Source organism: Giraffa tippelskirchi, chromosome 9, assembly GCF_054371585.1.
Source record: "Giraffa tippelskirchi isolate mGirTip1 chromosome 9, T2T-mGirTip1v1.2.pri, whole genome shotgun sequence".
Lineage (NCBI taxonomy): Eukaryota > Metazoa > Chordata > Mammalia > Artiodactyla > Giraffidae > Giraffa > Giraffa tippelskirchi.
This window is the reverse complement of record NC_137283.1, coordinates 138,089,288-138,111,027: the sequence shown is the minus strand read 5'-3', so window position 1 is coordinate 138,111,027 and position 21,740 is coordinate 138,089,288. Positions and strand designations below refer to the sequence as shown.

General features: G+C 40.4%; 1 protein-coding gene across 4 annotated transcripts in view; it reads right to left on the bottom strand.

Annotated features, from left to right (window-relative positions):
* The window catches only part of PDE7B (phosphodiesterase 7B), a 350,661-nt gene that overhangs the window by 99,563 nt on the left and 229,358 nt on the right, over positions 1-21,740 (bottom strand). The window lies entirely within an intron of this gene.

The following is a 21,740-nucleotide window of genomic DNA, read 5'->3' as shown; positions in this document are numbered from 1 at the left end:
ATGATCATTGAAATGAAGGAAAGAAATTTTAAAGAAAAAATCATGCTGAACTTAAGAACAGTGGTAATTCTTCAGATTGATATTAATATCAAAATATAATTTGAAAATTGCACAGAAGACAAAATAGCTCTGGTCACGAAAATGCCTGCAAATTTTTGCAAAATATAGTGATACCCCATCACTTCTTATACCTAAATACACTTTGAGAAAAAAAAAAGTCTCATGAAAATTAATGCCAAGAAAAGTATTCATTGGAAAGAAAAGGATGGGCATGTTAATGAGAAGAAAAGTAATTAATAAGATAAAATACCATGTCCCAATATTGCTGAATAATTTCTTGTTTTCTTGAACTTTGAATAATTTGAGAGAAGCGTTTCAATGTATTGTTTGTTTTCATGTGCTTCTGAACTTCCTGATTCTGGCCGGGAACAAGGACAAACCTGCCAAAATACTGCAAGAGGAGATGTTGCTGATCACGGGCAGGAAATACTCAAAGTCCCACGAGATGGTCTGTTCTTAGGAGACTTCCACACCAAGTCTGCTGACCTCAGAAGGACCATCAGGCCACCACGCTCACTGCTGGAGCCTGCTTAGGCCCAGGAGGTGTTTGGGAATTCTTCATTCCAGGCATCCGTGCCATCATGGCACTTGGGATTCTTTTAAGCTCCAAGTGTTGTTCATTTTTTGTTTTTGAGAAGGGAAACAGATGGCAAAAACTGGACTCAGTTGGAAAACGGCTGAATCCATTATATTATATCCATGTTATAGGATGTTATTTTTCTATTAAAACCAATCACTTACATTTCCACAGTAATATGTTATGTTCAATCATTAAGCCACGTCTGACTCTGCGACCCCATGGACTGCAGCACTCAGGCTTCCCTGTCCTTCACTGTCTCCCAGAGTTTGCTCAAATTCATGCGCATTGAGTCAGTGATGCAATCTAACCATCTCATCCTCTGTCACCCCCGTTTCCTTCTGCCTTCAATCTCTCCTAGCAACATGGTCTTTTTCAGTGTCTATAGTAATAGCTAGCATTTATTGAGCATTTAGTATGTGCTAGGTAATGTTTGAAGTCCTTTTCATGAATTAACTCATTTCATCCTCTTAAGACCCCCCCACTTAGATAAATACTGTTGTCTATGTCATACCTGAGACACAGAGGTGTTAAATTACTTTCCAAGATGACATAGTCAGTAAGCATGAAGGCAGACTTGCAATCAGGGTGACTGAGTCCAGTGGTAAAATCCCTGTTCAAATATGTCTTGATCTGAAGTGAGAGTCATGTTATATTGTTAATGGAGGGTGGGTATTATATAGTATTGGAAAGCTGTATCACAAGGAAGAAGTCAATAATATAAGAAGCCATTTACTACCTCTATGACCTAGGTAAGTATCAGCCATTCTGAGTTTCATTTAATCTGTTTCATTAAGTAGGGATAACAATATCTGCCCTGTATACCTCATAGAAGTAGGAATCAAATCACATGGATAAAAGTAGTTTGTCAATAAAGTTTTATTATTAAGAATATTCTTATTTTTATATTGCCATATAAACATTAAATATACTACATATAATATAAATTCTCTATTTTTTGTCTTATGCTTTATATATTGTATAAAATTATTGATACTGCTATAAAACTGTAGGTCACTGGTAAGATAAATTCAAACTAAGGAGCATTATTCTTGATATGTAATTAAGTGTGAATTAAAGGTGCTATTCAAGAAAATTAGAGATACCAAAGGAATATTTCATGCAAAGATAGACTCGATAAAGGACAGAAATGGTATGGACCTAACAGAAGCAGAAGATATTAAGAAGAGGTGGCAAGAATACACAGAAGAACTGTACAAAAAAGATCTTCACGACCCAGATAATTATGATGGTGTGATCACTCACCTAGAGCCAGACATCCTGGAATGTGAAGTCAAGTGGGCCTTAGAAAGCATCACCATGAACAAAGCTGGTGGAGGTGATGGAATTCCAGTTGAGCTATTTCAAATCCTGAAAGATGATGCTGTGAAAGTGCTGCACTCGATATGCCAACAAATTTGGAAAACTCAGCAGTGGCCACAGGACTGGAAAAGGTCAGTTTTCATTCCAATCCCAAAGAAAGGCAATGCCAAAGAATGCTCGAACTACCGCACAATTGCACTCATCTCACATGCTAGTAAAGTAATGCTCAAAATTCTCCAAGCCAGGCTTCAGCAATACGTGAACCGTGAACTTCCAGATGTTCAAGCTGGTTTTAGAAAAGGCAGAGGAACCAGAGATCAAATTGCCAACATCCACTGGATCATCAAAAAAGCAAGAAGTTGCAGAAAAACATCTATTTCTGCTTTATTGACTATGCCAAAGCCTTTGACTGTGTGGATCACAATAAACTGTGGAAAATTCTGAAAGAGATGGGAATACCAGACCATCTGACCTGCCTCTTGAGAAACCTGGATGCAGGTCAGGAAGCAACAGTTAGAACTGGACATGGAACAACAGACTGGTTCCAAATAGGAAAAGGAGTATGTCAAGGCTGTATATTGTCACCCTGCTTATTTAACTTATATGCAGAGTACATCATGAGAAATGCTGGGCTGGAAGGAACACAAGCTGTAATCAAGATTGCAGGGAGAAATATCAATAAACTCAGATATGTAGATGACACCACCCTTATGGCAGAAAGTGAAGAAGATCTAAAGAGCCTCTTGATGAAAATGAAAGAGGAGAGTGAAAAAGTTGGCTTAAAGCTCAACGTTCAGAAAACTAAGATCATGGCATCTGGTCCCATCACTTCATGGGAAATAGATGGGGAAACAGTGGAAACAGTGTCAAACTTTATTTTTCTGGGCTCCAAAATCACTGCTGATGGTGATTGCAGCCATGAAATTAAAAGACGCTTACTCCTTGGAAGGAAAGTTATGACCAACCTAGATAGCTTATTTAACAGCAGAGACGTTACTTTGCCAACAAAAGTCTGTCTAGTCAAGGCTATGGTTTTTCCAGTGGTCATGTATGGATGTGAGAGTTGGATGGTGAAGAAAGCTGAGTGCCGAAGAATTGATGCTTTTGAACTGTGGTGTTGGAGAAGACTCTTGAGAGTCCCTTGGACTGCAAGAAGATCCAATCAATCCATCCTAAAGGAGATCAATCCTGGGTATTCATTGGAAGGACTGATGTTGAAGCTGAAACTCCAATACTTTGGCCACCTCATGCAAAGAGTTGACTCATTGGAAAAGACCCTGATGCTGGGTAGAATTGGGGGCAGGAGGAGAAGGGGACGACAGAGGATGAGATGGTTGGATGGCATCACTGACTCGATGCACATGGGTTTGGGTAAACTCCGGGAGTTGGTGATGGACAGAGAGGCCTGGCGTGCTGCGATTCATGGGGTCGCAAAGAGTCGGACATGACTGAATGACTGAACTGAACTGAACTGAAAGGTGCTATAATCAAATGTGCTTGTGAAATAGAGTTTTAGTAAAGTTAAACTTTTAAAAGGGCAATGTTATGGCTAAATTGTGGCCCCCACTGCCCCCATTTATATATTGGGCTTCCCTGGTGGCTCAGACAGTAAAGAATCTGCCAGCAATGCAGGAGACCTGAGTTCAATCCCTGGGTCAGGAAGATCCCCTGGAGAAGGGAATGGCTAGCCATTCCAGTATACTTGCCTGGAGAATTCCATGGACAGAGGAGCCTAGCAGGCTACAGTCCGTGTGGTTGCACAGAGTCAGATTGAGAGACTAACACTTTTCAGTTTCACATTCATATATTGAATTTGTAATTCCCTAGTACCTCTGAGTATGACTGTATTTCCAGATCAGACTTTTAAAGAGGTGATTAGGTTAAAGTGAGGCCATTATGGTGGGCTCTAATCCAATCTGACTGGTGTTTTTATAAAAAGAGGACATTTGGATACACAAGGAGACCTCAGCTTTATGCGAGCACAGAGAAAAGGCCATGTGGGGACACAGCAAGAAGGTGGCCATCTGAAAGCCAAGGGGAGAGGACTCCGAAGAAATCATGTTGATATCTTGACCCTGGACTAACCTCTAGAACTGTGAGGAAATAGGTTTCTAATATTTAAGACACTCAGTCTATGGTATTTTGCTAGGCAGAGAAACTGCTTCTAGTGGCAAAGAAGATGCATCAGAATGAGGGGTTCAATGGCCTCAGCTTATCAGAGGCTTCCCGTATATCTCCATTCCAATTGTCAGGATCCCATTCCTTCCCAATCTAAGCCCTCACTTTAGTAGGCGATACTCTCCAGTGTTGGGAATTCAACTGTTTTGTAATTCAGCCACTAGCAGGATGAGATTCTGGGCTTGGTTTTCAGGAATCTCAGCTTTGCAGCTACAGGAAATGAGTCCTTTTCAGGGCAGACATAGGAGCTTTCAAGTCATTTATACAGAACTTGAGCTGGAAATTCGAATCCTTTAGGTCATTCTTTTCTGTTCCCACTTTGTCCAGCACCATTAGGAGTAAACAGCCAATCTCATTATACTTGTTAGTTTGAAAAAAAAAATTGAAAGGATTATATACGTGGGTACCCAGAAACTTGTCTCTCAAAGATATTTGGTTAGGAGTATCCAGTGTTGACATTTTGCATAGAACTATTGCCATATCACACCACTTGGACTCATCAGTGTACCCTTTATTAACGAAAATAATTAGTATCTTTAAATCTAAACAAACCAGATAGCCAATCCCAGACAGCCTAGACCAATTCAGAAAACCCATCCATAAGCTTATATTCCTCTTGAACCACTCTTGGTACCAAAATCTATACTAGTCAGGGTTTTGTTTCACTGAACAACCTTGACTATTACATGCGAGATTTTTCGGATTCTTCAAATTATTGATCTTCATTGTGAATATCTAAGAAGGTGGGTTCACAAAGCATTTCCCAAACACCTTTGTCCATAAAACATGTTTTTCAAGTATATGTGTCCAATACTTAGGTCAAAATCTCAGCACTGGAAGGAGCTTAGAGGTCCCCTAGCACCCTTTTCTGGTACCATCACTCTTTGTATTTTTGTCCTGTATGATTAAGTCTACATGTCTGGTACTAATCGCTTTTGGGGGTTTAGACTAACTGAATATTTATTCATTTATTCCTCAAATATGTCTTGAATGCCTACTATGTGCTAGACCTTGTTCTAGACTCTAAGCATATGGCAGTGAACAAAATAGAACATGCCTGCTCAGATTTGAGAGGGGCAAGACAGACAATAGGCAAAATCAACAAGTGATTGCAGATAGGAACCTGATGGAAGTGCTATGGGGTGAAATAAAGCAGGAAAGGGGTGAGGGACTTCTGGGTGGCCTGGTGGGGGTGGGGCTGCAGATTAAATAGAGGAGAGTCTGGGAAGGCCCATCTGGGGTAACTTGGAACAAAGACTTGAATGAAATGAGGGAGGAGCCATGGGACCATCTGGGAGAAGCAGTTCAGGCTCAGGGAACAGCAAGCGCAGGACACAAGGAACATGCTCGATGTATTCTAGAACTAGCAAGCAGGCCAGGACACTGGAGCAGAGAGTATGGGAGGAGGTAAGGGCAGAGACGTGACAAGTGGGCAGGGGTGGGCAAGGAACGGAGCAGGAGTTTAGAGACTTAGAACAGAGACACAATAAGGTTTTGAAGAGAGAGTGACATGATTTGACCAATGGTTTTCCGAGGATGGTGCTGGCTATTCTGCTGGCAATAGACTGTTGAGGAGCTTTATACATTTGATAGACCCCCAGACTAATGTTCTGTCTTTTCCTATAAACCAGGTCCTGTCTTGTGTCCTAGTTATGACAAGTCAGCCACCAAGGCCTGTTACTGTGTGCTGCCCCCTACCCCCCAAAGGTGGTCTTATCACTTAGTAAGGTAGAAGCTCTATTAAAGCCAGTGTATGCAGGGCCCTCTCTAGAAAAGGAGGCTAAGGCAAAGTATACCTTCTCCTGGCTTCATGGAGAAAGCAGAAGAATTGGTCAAGTCACATGGTTCTGTGGCTACTTCATTTGTACAAACTGCCATCAATTTTACAAGTACGTAAGATACCAGTATTTTATCATCTATAAATTTAATTAAACTGGTCTTAGAAGGATACATAGAAAGACCTTACAGGACTTCCCTGGTGGCCCAGTGGTTAGGAATCTGCCTGCCAACGCAGGGGACAAGGGATTACTCCCTGGTCTAGGAAGATTCCACATGCCGAGGGGCAACAAAGCTCGTGTGCCATAACTACTGAGCCCACATGCTGCAACTACTGAAGCCTGCATGCTCTGAAACAAGAGAAGCCACTGCAATGAGAAGCCCGCACGCTGCAACTAGAGAGTAGCCTCCACTCACCACAAATAAAGAAAGCATGAGAACAGCAATAAAGACCTAGTGCAGCCAAAAAATAAACAAACAAATAAATAGATAAAAATTTAAAAAAGGAAGGCCTTGCAGTATATTGACTTTAAATAAGAACGATTTAAGAAGCAGATAAAATATAAAACTCAGGAAACATTAGCTCCTATAGAGACAGTCCTTGAAACCTGAACTTCTGTGCCTGGACAGTACTCATGTCAGGGTTGATTGAAACATACATTAATTTACCCATTCAGAACTCTGCTCCCTGGCTTGTTTACACAACCATCACTTCCACCCTTGGCGACTAAGCTGAAGTGGAGTTACTTCATGAACAGAGACCATTCTATTTTTTGAACCAAATAATATTCAGACAACTTTTGCCTTTTGCTAGTTTTCTGACACTTGCCCATTCTCCATATTTCCACCAGGAATATTGACAGGGATTTAACAAATCTATTTGCAAATTGTTGGGATTATAATTCACTAGACCCAGAAACTTGGGGTCTCAGTTCCCTGACCAGGGATTGAATCCCAGGCCCCAGCAGTGAAAGCCTGGAATCCTAACCACTAGGTCATTGGGAAACTCCCTGATTTCTGTGTTTCTTACCTACAAACCCAGAAGTCCAAGAATATATCTTAGCCATCACTGGGAAAATTATACCTGAATTAAATGAATAAATATACATTCTAATAAGTTTGTATTTTAGATTTTGTTTTGTCCTGATCAAGTCTTACAGCCTTTTAGAATCTATTTTGATGGCAATATACATCTTACTTTATGAAATTAAAGTTAACAATGCCCAGAATTTCTTTCATTACATCATTTTCCTCTTGTGATAATTAAACCCAGAGAAACAGTTCTTCACGTCCAAACACAATTATGTGATTTTAATCTGTTTGAATTTGAGAACTGGAACTAAAAAACTGATCCAAATATATGAAATCATTCTTTTGGAGATGATAAATAAATAAACAATAATATTTGTTTTCAATCAGTGTTCACTGACTGCCAATTGTAAGTTTATTGTACTCATGTATGATCATATCAAGAATTACTTTGTGAGCAATATAATATAATGTTCCACTCAAGTGATACCAGGAGACAATTCCTCTAGTATTAACTTCTTAGTTTTCCATATTTGATGTGCTGCTGCTTATGGCTTTTATCTTGTATAATTATAACTGATAGATTTTTATGCAGTTTAGAATTTCTTCTGCACTGAGTAAAGCTTGGTGCTCTGTGTTGCTTCTCATTGTAGACACTCAAGATTCTATGTTGAGTGTCTCTATGTATTTCTCCAGGACTTCCCAACTTTCCCCCTTCATAACACACAGAAAATAACATTTGATTCCCACTGGGTTAAATGTATCTGTTTGCTCAAGTTGAGAGCCTTTAGAACTTGGATCTTGGATGACCCAGGCTTCCTTGGCTACCCCACCGACTGAGGGTGATCAACATCTCATCACACTGGAAACCCATTAACAGCACATTAGTTGGGGAACTCTGATCTGTACAAATTAAGATAACGTTACCCAGATATAATCTTTAGAGTAGGTTTTATGTTTGATTTATTAGAATATATGCTTCTTGAGGTCAACAGACTTCACAGAATCATGGGATCAATCTTTAGAGACCCTTACTATTCATCAGCAGGGGTTGAGGAGGGTGAGATGTGGGTCATGGAAAATTGGAGTAGAAAGAGTGGACCGTCATTTAAAGCAAATGTTTTATTTCTCTGGACTGACATGGCCATGACCTGGAAAAAGATAAGCTCGTACTTTCCTTTAACTTACTAGTTATATGATTCAGCAGGATACTTAAAATTTCTTTTTCCATTATATTTTCAGAATATATGGTCAGAATTTTTCCTCTTCATCCCAGGATTGGAGGGAAAAAGAAATTAGACTAACATTCTACTCTGCTTCACAACCATCTAAGATCAGTTGTTTTTAATCACATTTTCTGATTTGATTGGTCTAAGGTGAGTCTATGCATAGGTTTTTTGTTGTTTTTTTTTTTACAAAGTTTCCCCAGTGATTCCAATGGGAAGACATGAATATGAACTACTGATGAGTATCCCAGTTTGTAACTGAGCACATATGTGAAAGGACACACCTCCTAAAGGATATGTTTGAGGCAAAAGCAAATAGTACAGGAAGCAAGCAAATATTTACACTGAATAATAAGTATCATCTCTGGAAGTTTCTGAGTTGTGTCTCATGGGATTTGGGCACTTCAGTTGGGGAAATGGATTATTACTGCTCTGGTGAGTTGGGAGAGGTTTTGTGGAAGAAATCAGCTTATGGAAAATTTTGAAAGAAAAAGGTGGTGAAAATCTGGAGTATGAATTCAAATACTAGGGAAAAAAATCACCAAGGCAGCAAATGGAGAAATAGAGAAATGGTTCGCTTGGTGAAAGAAAATTTTCAGGCAGTGGGTACCAGAGAAATGGGGACGACTCTCGGCCTTCAGACAAGAAGCTCAGTCACTGAGCAACAATCAGAGTGATCTGCAGGTGGCCTGGATCAGATTAAAATGGTAACTGGCAAATTTTTTCTTGGACTGGGCAATCAGAGCTGAGAAAGGACTTCATCAACAATAATCTGTACTTACACTCAAAAAAAAACACACTACAATAAAATAATAAAGCATACTACCATGGAAAATATTTACTGACAAGATTAAGAGCACAATAAGGTACATGTATATTTCATATTATATAGTATATATGTGTGCATGAGAGCTAAGTTGCTTCAGTTATGTTCAACTCTTTGTGACCCTATGGACCATAGCCTGACAGGCTCCTCTGTTCACGGGATTCTCCAGCGAAAAATACTGGTGTGGGCTGCCATGCCCTCCTCCAAGGGATCTGCCTGACCAGAGATCGAACTCATGTATCCTGCAGCTCCTGCACTGCAGGTGGGTTCTGTATCGCTGAGCCACTGGGGAAGCCCTTATATGACATAAGGAAGTCACAATTCAACTGGAAGTAAAATACAGGTAGCAATCCAAAGCCCAATTTTATAATATAGCATCTGTGAAGCCATCTTATATCTACAATCCTTTCAACTAGAAGCACAAATTCTCCAAATTCCAAATCTTTAGCAACACTTCATTACCAGCTTTAAGGAGGATTTATTTCTGAATCTTTTCTAGAATTTTCAGGTAGCTTCTTTTTTTAAACCTTGATGCTCCACACATGCTCAGCCTTTCTCATAGCTAGTAAATGACCCCATGCTACCCTGCCAATGGAAGGATATTATTCCTAAGGGTACAAAATGAACAACCATTTCTGGGTTTTCAAGGTTAATGTTGACATAGCACTCTTTGGGTTAGTTTAAAAATCTCATCTGATGCCTTGTAGTATCTCAGAGGGCCTACACAATCACTGGTAATCACTGTGTACATTACTAAGATAGACAGTTTGGCAAGACAGACGGTTCCAGGGGGATTATAAGCCTATAATTGGGCAGGATATTCGTAACTTCTACCAAATAGCCTTCAAAGTGCCTTCTGAGCGCTAGAGATAGAAAATAAGGAAGAGAGAAAAGGCACACACAAAGAAGTAAATGTTTGGAATGTTATTCTCCAAGGGTGTGAGTTCTGCCTAAATGTGACAAATATATATCATAAATTAAAAATGTCCCAAAACTATTCTGTTATTTTATTTTATTCAAGTGCATTTCCCCCTACTTGGGAATATGCCCTATATAAAGATGCATAAAATATTCACTTTGGCAAATCTACTTCCATTCATTTCTTGTTTTTCGGCATTAGGAAAATCTACAACGGTGTCAATATAACATTCTGATTATGTTTTTCAACTTCCCCATTCATTTACTTGGCTTTATACAAAAATAATATTCAAAAGATGGCCCCAAAGAAAATACGCTGGGTACCAGGGTCATCAAATGAACAATTGCATCTTTCTCTGAGAAGGGAGCCGGGGAAATGGACCAAATTGCAGGAGGTAGAATCACATGTTTGTAGTCTTCTCTTTTCTCCATTTTTAATAGCATGGAACCATTTATTTATTGACTGCTTGAAATAAATTCAAATAGAAGAACTTTGTAAAGGCTGCAGTCTCTGGTAAGACCTATCTGGTGCCAATCTTTTTTGTTATTTATGAGAGGGCTTCAGAGAACTTGAATGTCTACTCTTTTCATCCAAGAGTTTGTGTTGTTGTCAGCTAAAGCGCTTTTGTCTGGAAAAGATGCTGGACAATAATTCACAAGCTCACCACTCTCCTAGGACTGAATTGGGACCCCATCAAACCTCACACTTAAGTGGGTTTCAAATATGGTTAGAAAATGAGGCACCCGTGTTCTCTGAAGAGTATTTCACTGTTTCTAAGTGAGCAAGAATATTTCATAGCTCCCTCTGTTTTGTTTCCTGTGGGTAGGTGGGAAAAGAGAGCAGGCTGTGAGGTCAGGGTCCTGAGGGGAAAAAATTCCATCCCTGAGGATTTCCATTCACTTGGCTTTTCTTTTTCCAATTTTCAAATTACCTTAGATTTTAAAATAATGGCTTTATTAAAATATAATTTACATATCCCAGAATCCACCCATTTAAAGTATACATTCAGTAGTTTTTAGTACATTCACAGATGTGTGCAACCATCATGATAGTCAACTTTGGAGCATTTTCATCCCCTCAGAAAGAAACCCTGTACCTTTCAGTTATCATCCTCTTTGTTCACAGTCTCTACCTCCTTGGTCTTAAGCAGCCACTAATCTGCTTTCTGACTCCATAGAATTCCCTCTTCTGGACATTTCATAGAAATGGAATCATATAATATGTGGCCTTTCGTTCACTTGGCTTTTAATCTCATTTTGTCTTATGACATTTGTAGTCATGTTGTTTTGCACTGTTAATGCTTTGAAAACTTTTCACGTGTCCCTAACTTTTCTCCTCACATCATTTATGGTCTCTCTGAGTCAGAGACACTCAGCCAAGACAGCACACCAATTAGTGTTTGTAAATTTTTGAACCAACTTCTCTTGTTGTCTTTCCTAATACAAGGAGAAGTTCTCTGCGATATCTCTCTAAAGAAAGTCACTCTGCTTCACTCCCACATTATGAAGCAATCTCTTCGTGCTCCCCTCCAGTATAAGACATGATAGTACATACATAGTACATGTGATGACTTGCTAAAAACCCAGGTCTGCATCTCCAGCATTGAGCTTCCACTACACCTATCGCTGTCTGCTCCTACCTTTATTCTGTCTGATTTTCAGGGTATGCTCTCAACAGCCTGTTGTTTAGTTTGAAGCTATCCTGGTAAAAGAGATCAATAACACTGAACTTCAAGTCTTGTGGGTAATGGTGTGCTGGCAATGGAATGGATCACTCCACAGAATTGCTACTGATTGTCCGCTCTTCCCTATGTGGTTCAGAGGAAAGACTGTCTCCCACCAGGATTGATTTGTCAAAATCATGGAAAGTATAATCACTGCTTATTTATTTAAATTTCTGAGATAGTTCTAAGAGCAAAACATTTACCAATTTCAGTTATTGAATATAACTCCACTTGCTGCACATCTACACTGCATTACAATCTAAACAAGAACATGAGAACAAATTGCCCTCATCCTGGGAATATGCATATGTATATATTTCTCAAAGGGACATATGCATATATGAGGATTCTATTTTACCGCCCTTTTGAAGAAGACTAAGCTATATAGTTAAGAAATTTTGCATGCCTTAGATATATTGAAAAGGAGGGACCTGAAGTTTTTACTTTCTAATTGTTAATCTTGATTCAGTTAAAACTTTTGGATCTCAAAGAACTGCTCATGTACAGACAGAGTGAAAGTTAATTAGGCCTCATTTTTACAGACTTGACTTAAATTTCAAGTCAAGAAAATTGGAGGGGAAATGTCTCCTGATAAACAAATTTAAAGGAAAATGTATTTTCCCCTCTCTGCTTGGAGGTAAAAAATTCTTTCTTCGGGAAATTTTGAAGTACTTTTTTCCTTTTTGGTTAGCAAAACCTCGGGTTCCCAGTGAGAGAGCTTGAAGAGACGGATTGATCCACGTGGGCCCGTGTATTAGTCATCCACTGAAGTGCACTTGGATGTGTTTATGTCTGCACCATTCATCAACCAAAGATGACCAGCCAGTTTATAATCAACATTACACCATACAATTGGGATTCCCCTGGCAGTCCAGTGGTTAAGACTTTGCCTTTCAATGTATGGGGTGTGGGTTCGATCCCTGGTCAGAAGCTAAGATCTCACATGCCTTGTGGCCAAAAAACCAGAACATAAAACAGAAGCAGATAACAAATTCAATAAAGACTTTAAAAATGGTCCACATCAAAAAACATTCTTAGAAAAATAAACCCTGCAATTATTTGTTATAACGAGATAAAATGAAAGAGAAAGATGTTGCCCTCTTCAATATCCTCCCTTTCTCATTCTGACTTATGAAGGGAGAATGGGTGTTAAAGAAAGGACCTAAGGAATTGCAGATATAATTCTGATACATAGAAATGACAGGGCTGGACTTCCCTGGTGGTGCAGTGGTTAAGAATCTGCCTGCTAATGCAGGGTACACGGGTTCAATCCCTGGTCCGGGAAGATGCCACATGCCTCTGGGCAGCTAAGCCTGCACATAGCAATAAAGACCCAGTGCAGCCATAAATAAATAAAATAAATCAATTGAAAAAAAAGGTCATTGCCTTCTTTAAAAAAAAAAAAATGACAGGGCACCTTTCTTGTTGGCGTGGGAAGGTGCTTTTTCCCCCAGAACCTGGCCCAGGCTTCCTGCAGTTTGGGTGGTGATTAGCACATTCCTGTGCCAATGGGAATAACATCTGGATTTCCAAAGCAGCTGCCCCATATACCTTGGTGCTGTTTGCATATAGCTTTAGTTGCTGACACTCTCAGACTGTTGCTGAACATCTCTAATTACAATGCTTTACATTTTACACTTTTTCTTCTGAGTAAAATGTCTGCATCTTCAATCCTTAGTCAAAGAAGATGCAGTGAAAAATCACCCTAGGATAAAAGGCATGCTTATAGTCAGGGTGGTGTTAAGGTTTCATATGCTACTTTGGCCTCAATTTGAAACTTTTCCAAAAAGCACATGTCACAACATTAGTATATATAAAAAGCCATTTTCTTTTTTCCTGACCACAATAATTTACAGAAACCTTAACACCACCCTGACTATGAGCATATAAATATAACGGAGAAGGCGATGGCACCCCGCTCCAGTACTCTTGCCTGGAAAATCCCATGGACGGAGGAGCCTGGTGGGCTGCAGTCCATGGGGTCGCTAAGAGTCGGACACGACTGAGCTACTTCACTTTCACTTTTCACTTTCATGCATTGGAGAAGGAAATGACAACCCACCCCAGTGTTCTTGCCTGGAGAATCCCAGGGATGGCGGAGCCTGATGGGCTGCCAACTGTGGGGTCACACAGAGTCGGGCATGACTGAAGCGACTTAGCAGCAGCAGCAGTATGTATGTATGTGTGTGTGTATATATATATATATATATATATATATATATAAATAGAAATATATTGTGTATGTGTGTTCATGCTTAGTTGCTGAGTTGTGTCTAACTCTTTTCGACCCCATGGACTGTAGCCCACCAGGGTCTTCTATCCATAGGATTCTTTAGGCAAGAATACTGGAGTGGGTAGCCATTCCCTTCTCCAGGGGATTCTTTCCAACCCAGGAATCCTGGGTCTCCTGCATTGCAAGTGGATGCTTTATTGTCTGAGCCACCAGGGAAGCCCTGTGTGTGTGTGTGTGTGTGTGTGTGTGTGTGTGTGTGTGTGTGTGTGTGTGTACTATCATGTATAAAATAGATAACTAATGAGAACCTACTGTATAGCACAGGGAACTCAATATTCTGTCGTACCTCAATGGTAAGGAAATCTAAAAAAGAGGTGATATAAGTATATGTAAAGCTGATTCACTTTGCTGTACTGCAGAAACTAACACAACATTGTAAAGCAACTATACTCCAAAAAAATAAATAAAAAGGTAAAATTAAATAAAAAAGAAGAGTGAAGGAAAAAAGCAGAAGTATATGATGGAGATATTTAGAAGTCATTAAGAAATGAATTAGAATACTGAAAGGATAAGTTGCATCTAGACAGGGACGGGAATATGAGCATAAGCAGAGATGCAAGACAAGTCCAGACTATTCAGAGTGGTGCAGAGTGCTCGAATATTCTCCAAGCCCAGGAGTTATAACTTCAGTTACCCAGATATACAGTCCAAACACAGAAAACAGAATAATGGGAAAAAGTCTCTTCTGACAAAGACACATCCTGGTGGGGCCTCTTAGAAGGGCTACAGGAGAACTATCTGTAGTACAAATATTAAAAATACCTCTGTAAGAAAGAAGCAATCACAGCCTAGCAGGGGATTGGAAAACTTGGCCGATAAAGCAATACCATGAGGGTATTTGGGGCAAACGTTCTGTGGATAATAATCCAAAAAAATTCACAAAGTTCAGAGTTTAATAATCACCTGCAGGTGACATGAATTCTAAAATACTGCTGAGTCCACAGTGTGGTCTCGGCAGCTCAGTCACACTCTGTCATCTTCGTGTCAGCTAGTGAGGTAGAGTACAGTGAAATCAGGGATTAAAGTGGGCAAAGGCACACGGTAAATATGACACCTAACATTCACTTCTCAGTTACATGGGGAGCTCTTCTGGAAAATGGGTGAGAGCTTCATAAATTCCTTTTACTTTTAATATTGAAAGTAAGAATTCCCTTTCTTTCCACTATTTTGCCTCCACACATTGCCTTTAGCCCTGCATCCCCTGGATAACCAGCATCCTACTGATGAAAGTCAAGTTTCCCATATCTGCCTGGGGAGGTTAACAGAGTCCAGCAGCCAAGAGTCAGCCAGGCAGGAGTCCTTCCTCTGAACCCCTAGCCTCCCTGTACATTACAAAAACAAGACCAACGGGGCTACCGGCTCAGAAGTTTTTGTGTTCACTTTTCACAAGTCCCCATAAATTTCAGAACAGACTAATAGCAGGACAGCACTTTTGGCATCAGTATCCAAAGCCAAGACACAAAAAAGAATTTCCTGACGCATTCTCTATGTGTAGTTTCTACGAAAAGAATAATTCTTTTTATTCTCCTGCTTCTGAGAAGTGAATAATGCGTCAGGAAAAAGTGGTAGATCTATTTTTCTTTTCCTGTTTCAGAGCTGGGAAGCGAAGTCAGACTGTGACATCAAAGGCTCACCAACAAAAAGGTTCTGTATCACTGGTGCATCAGTTACCACTCTAAGACCCTCTGAAATGTCTCTAATACAATAATGCATTTTTGAAAGGATTTATTGTTAGGCTTAACTGGGGTGGGAAAAGGCTGGAATGGTCATCTCCAGGATGTGCCCTGCCCACTGCACCCGGCTCTCCTGCAAGTGCCAGAACTAAGCCATAGTGACCAGCATCAGCTGGCCTGGAGCTGAGACCCAGAAGGGAAAGGAGGGTGGAGAGAAACGTGGTGGTGATGGGTGTTTTGGAGAGAAAAAGAGGCTATGGAGAATTTATGGAGTGTTTTTTCCACTCCTTGAAATGAAATGAAATTGGTGTCCCCTTCCCCCAAATTATGTGGAACCAGTGTTATTCCTAGGCTTTGACTGACTAAAGCACAACAAAAAATTCTCCCTAAAGAGAGAACATAGATACTTGCACATTTTGGATGCTCTGGTCTACAAAAAGATTTCCTAATCCAGTTGAAATACAATAGATTTCATACTTATGAGGCAGTGTCTGGCAATTTGCTTTTACGCCTAATACTTACAGGACACGTTATATTTACAAAATGTTCCAAAACCACCTTTATTAGCTAAGCCATAATTAACCCTTCTGGTAGAGACTACTGGTGTTTATCTTAGATCTCAGAAACATGAAACTGCTGCTGCTGCTGCTGCTAAGTCGCTTCAGTCGTGTCCGACTCTGTGCAACCCCATAGACGGCAGCCCACCAGGCTCCGCCATCCCTGGGATTCTCCAGGCAAGAATACTGGAGTGGGTTGCCATTTTCTTCCCCAGTGCATGAAAGGGAAAAGTGAAAGTGAAGTCACTCAGTCGTGTCCAACTCTTAGCAACCCCATGGACTGTAGCCTACCAGGCTCCTCTGTTCATGGGATTTTCTAGGCAAGAGTACTGGAATGGGGTGCCATTGCCTTCTCCGGAAACATGAAACTACCTCAGCTATAAAGCATACAAATCATTGAGGCAATAGTGTTGATTTTCAGGCTGTGAAATTTCTTTCTTGTTCTTTCCTTCCCTTCGTGGAGATATCTCTAGAGTTCAGCTTGAAAGCATATTTCTGGGACAGTTCTCTAGATATTTTGTATAAAAGTGGATTTCAATTCACATTACATACTTTTCCAAGGTAGCGATTGATTTGAGATTGCATAGATTTGGCCAGTAAAAGCCTCTGTGTCAGGAAGTCACTCCACTTCATTGAAAGTGGAAGTGTTAGTTGCTCAGTCGTGTCTGACTCTTTACAACCCCATGGACTGTAGCCCACTAGACTCCTCTGTCCATGGATTTCTCTAAGGAAGAATACTGAAGTGGGTAGCCATTCCCTTCTCCAGGGGCTCTTCCTGACCCAGGGATGGAACCCGAGTCTCCTGTGTCTCTTGCACTGGCAGATGGATTCTTTACTGTCTGAGCCACCAGGGACCACTTCATTGAGGTTCATCCAACTTTTAAACGAACTGGGATATTTGGGTTTGACCCTCTTCCTCAGAGGGTTGTGAGGCTTCATAACTTTATATAAATAAATAACTTGAAGATTTATGGATTGGGGTGATTTCCTAGAGACTCTATAAAATGTCCCAGTTAGTAGTATTAAAGCAGGAATATTTTAATGTTTAATTTTTAAGTCAAATAAAATTGTACATAGAAAAGTCCTTCACCTTAAGAACTATGATTGAAGGTGTGATTCAGATTCTCACACCAGGTTTCCAGTAAGCAAGTTTTTATGAGCATAGGCAAATAATTTAAACTCACAAACTCTATTTTCAGAAACCATTTGATATGTCTCCTACATCTGATGAGTTTATGGCTGTCTGAAAACAAAAATCAGATAGAGCAGGAAAGCTGAGGAAGAGAGAGAAAGAGAGAGGAAGAGGGCAAGAAAGGAGACACAGGAGGAGGAGGGTAAGGAGGTGACGAGGCTCCAAAGAAAATGGTTCGTGAAGGAGAGCCAGTCCTAATCCAGCTGTTCCAAGCCAACCAAAGCATCTGGTTTCTTTAATTTAGTACACTTCATACTAAAAGGCCAGCTTGTTTACACTGTATATTTTGAGTTATTTAAACTCTCTCTTCCAAACCATTGGGTTTGCAGCTTCAGGGGAGGCTTTTCAAATGTGGCTGGAAAGGATTCCCACATCAATATCACATGGCATGAATGATATGGAAAGAAAAAGTTACAAACATTCTAAGAGTAGTCAGCATGCCATTTCAGACTATTTTATTAGGATTTTCTGAGAGGACTGAAAATGTCCTCAAGTCAGCCTCTATACCATGCAAATGAGGCCATGTTCTCTATACAGGTGGGCACATATGCAAGTGGGTGAGTGCGTGCCCCAGGCGTATGGGGTATCTCTCCATTGGCTACCCTATTCCAGAAATACTATTTAGATTTTAATTAAAACACAAGCTGAAAATGCACAAAGGTATTAAAATCCAAGAAGATCTTATTTGGAAACTTCTGGAAAGATAGTTCAGTCCTTGACCCTCGGTTTCTTCACAGAACTTCTCTCATCGTTGACAGGGCTTTAGTTTTTTTCCCTTGCAAGTAGGGATGGCCCAACAGGATCCTCCAAACCAGTGTCCCTCACCCAAACTCTAGTCCCAAATTTCCAATCATTTCAAAACACTTCCGCTTGGGGGCCCCACTATCACCTGGATGTCCAAGACAGAACTCAGCATAGTACCTAACACCACTCCTTCCTCAATTTTATATTTATGTAATTGATGCCATCCTTCTCCCAGTCAAAGAGCTGGAAACCTGGGAGCTAATTTCAGCTAACTTGTCTCACTGCACGTAGCCCCCTCGTCAAAGAAGCTAAGCCCTTTTATCATTTTCTTTATAATATTCTTAAAATTTGTCCCTTCTTTCCACTCCCATTGCTCTCTCTTCACTTGATACCCAAACTATTCAATGATTTGCTGTTTGATTTTCCTGTATGTGAGACTGAAGGCAAAAACACCTGAAGGCAAAAACCAGAAAGACTTCTGAATATCATGAGTAAAAAGATGGAGCTTAACTCTGCCTAGAAGCAATCCACAATTTGAAACCATTCACAAGAAAACGAATTCATAGCGAGGCATTTGGCCAACTACTGCATTCACAATGCTCCCATGAGACAGGTTCTTACCCATTTATCTTTTTTGTGGTCCAGGCTGACTGCATCACTGGCCCTGAGCTGATCATTACAGCCCTTCCACTGTCTGGCAATATTTGGCAAATCTCACCACTTTCTCCAGGTTTATTGATCTTTGACTTTTAAACTCAGAATAGAAGTTCAGACAAAGGAACGTTTGCTCTCATTTCTCAAGTCTCTCCAGCTGGGACTGTTTGACCTCATCAAGAGCTGTAACTGCAGTAACTTACGGACCAATAGCAACAGCAATGCCCAAGGGGAAATACAGCTGATAAACAGAAGGCAAGAGCTAGGTGGTGAGGGGTTGGCCATAAACACTTAAGGCCTCAGTGTGACACCTTTGTGGCCTGTGTAATTCCCATTGACGTCAATTCCATGTTATGGATACTTTAGGACCACAAGAAAGAACCTTACATTGCTTCACAAATTAAGAGTTACTCAAAGCTCAGAGTGTAATCCTTAGACCAGCAATATTGGCAGTAAGTATAAAATTGCTAGGAATGCAAATTCATGGACCTTACACAGACTGACCTTCTGAATCATTATGCCTGGGATTAAGGTTCAGGAAATAGGTTTAACACATTCTTCACCTGATTCTTATTCATGCTATAGTTTGAGAAACACTGCCTTCCATACATGATGATAATAACTAGTTACTAACAAACAATCAAATAAGTATGCAAATAAAAATGAGATAAAGAGCTATTTGAATAGGTCTGTTTTCTCTTGTATTTACAACGCTTAGTACAGAATAAATCTCAGTAAACATTGTTGACTAAATGACTTAAAAGATCTTATATAGGTAGATGCCAAAATTTAAAATATTCCATATAGCAAACAATGTCTTAGATTTCTTTGCTTGTTTGTTTTGAAAGTCATTGAAGTCTAGAAAACAGAACACTAATCTGAGAGGCAAGGTTTTTGAAGACAATGAGAATCAGTTGTGATGTGCACAGAACATCCCAAATGTGCTCATCCTCTGTTTCATGCCTTAAGAATGTTTCGTATATTTCACATTTCAAGGTAGATGTTCTGATAATAACCAACTCACTCTCAAAGCAAACCTTAAAAGACTGTTTTCTGGTCACTCAATTATCCTTGAAACCATTCTGGCTCTCTTCCATTTGTCCAACTGGTTGTCAGATCCTGAAAATTTTATCTCCTAATATTTATTGAAATCATATCATTGGGCACTCTGTTCAGTTCAGTTCAGTTCAGTCGCTCAGTCGTGTCCGACTCTCTGCGACCCCATGAATTGCAGCACGCCAGGCCTCTCTGTCCATCACCAACTCCTGGAGTTTACCCAAACCCATGTTCATCGAGTCGGTGATGCCGTCCAACCATGGGGCACTCTGTAGACCATGACTATTCCCTTAGTTTAAGCATCAATTTCTCATTTGAGGCACTGCGGCCCTCATTTATTTGGCATGTGCCTCTCTCTTCTCATACGTGCCCTCCTTCAGTCCATCCCCTACAAACACACCACATGAATCTCTCTGAAGTTGTGAGTCTCTCTTGTCATTGCCGTGTTTAGAAACCTTCAAGGGCTGTATATCACTTTCAGGATGAAACACAGACTTTTCATCATCTGACCCTGCCCGATCTCCAGCTTTATTGTGTGCCCGATGTACTGTACCAACGTCACCCATTCACCCACCCACCTGCAAACATTGTGCCTTTCTCCCTTTTCACTATGCTGGGATATTCCTTCCCACCTTCACAGTCTGGCTAATTCACAGCTATTCTTTAAGACTCAGTTCAAGTGTCCCCTCTTAGAGGAAGCTGTCTTAGACCCTAGCCCCTATCACCCTTTTTCAATGGATGCCTCTTCTCTGTGCATTATTCCATCTCAGCATCCATCACCTCTTGCCTCTCTTTTTTCCTTTAGAGCTTCCTAAGGGCAGGAACCATTTCTTATTGATGGTTGTAAAATTGACACTTGGTTCTTTCCCTGGTGCACAGCAACTGCTCCATAAATATTCATTAAGCATAGGAATGAACAAATTAATAAGTAAAGACAATAGCTCTTCCAAAGGCTTCTCCTTAGGATAGAAAGTTGAGAAAAACCTCCATGTCACAGGCTGCTGCTGCTGCTAAGTCGCTTCAGTCGTGTCCGACTCTGTGCGACCCCATGGACTGCAGCCTACCAGGCTCCTCCATCCATGATTTTCCAGGCAAGAGGACTGGAGCGGGGTGCCAATGCCTTCTCCGCATGTCACAGGAGCGTCCACTGAATACAAATGGCTCAGAAGCAGAGGTAAGACAGTTCATCTCAAATGAGAAATGACTCCAAGTCTTCCTACAGACCACAAACTGGCCCATTTGGGGAACCTAGAGAAATGGAAAATCTCTTTTCACGCTACTATTTTCTTCTCATATTTCCATGCTCCTATTAGGTCTAGGGGAAAACGTGCTGAAATGAAATCCCAAAGGCCATTTTGAGGAAGTTAAAATTTAAGTGGAAGGAGGAAGGATAAGAAATCTTCTGTGAGAATGTTTGTTCTCACTGCCAAACTTTCAGTCTCCAGAGATTTAAGAAGAGAGCTTGTGTGAGACTGGAGAGCATGTAACTTTAGGTACTTATTCAAACAACGTAAATTTTGAAAATCTGAAAGTTTATCTTCTCATATTGTTGGAAAAAGCCTGTATATTTTGTTCCCTTGAGACACAGGGACCAAGAAGGGGGAGGGGCTCTTTGCTCGGCCTGAGAACATGATACTGAACACATGGGTTTTTTCCCTTCTATTCTTTTCCTCATCGTTATAGCATAAGATCTAGAGGAACTGCAGGTGGGTGGTTTGGTTTGTATCCAGTTCCCAGACCCTGCTGCTCATTAATTGTCCTTGTTTTATTTATATGCTGAAATTTGGAGTGATTTTCCCACGCTGAAATAGGATGGGACCCAATCTACAAGAGAGCACCTACCCTCAAGCTCTCACACTCACTCTGAGTGAACAAGAGCCATGATATCTTAATCAATGGAGCAGAGCGTTACGAAGAGTGTTATTTTGGTCACC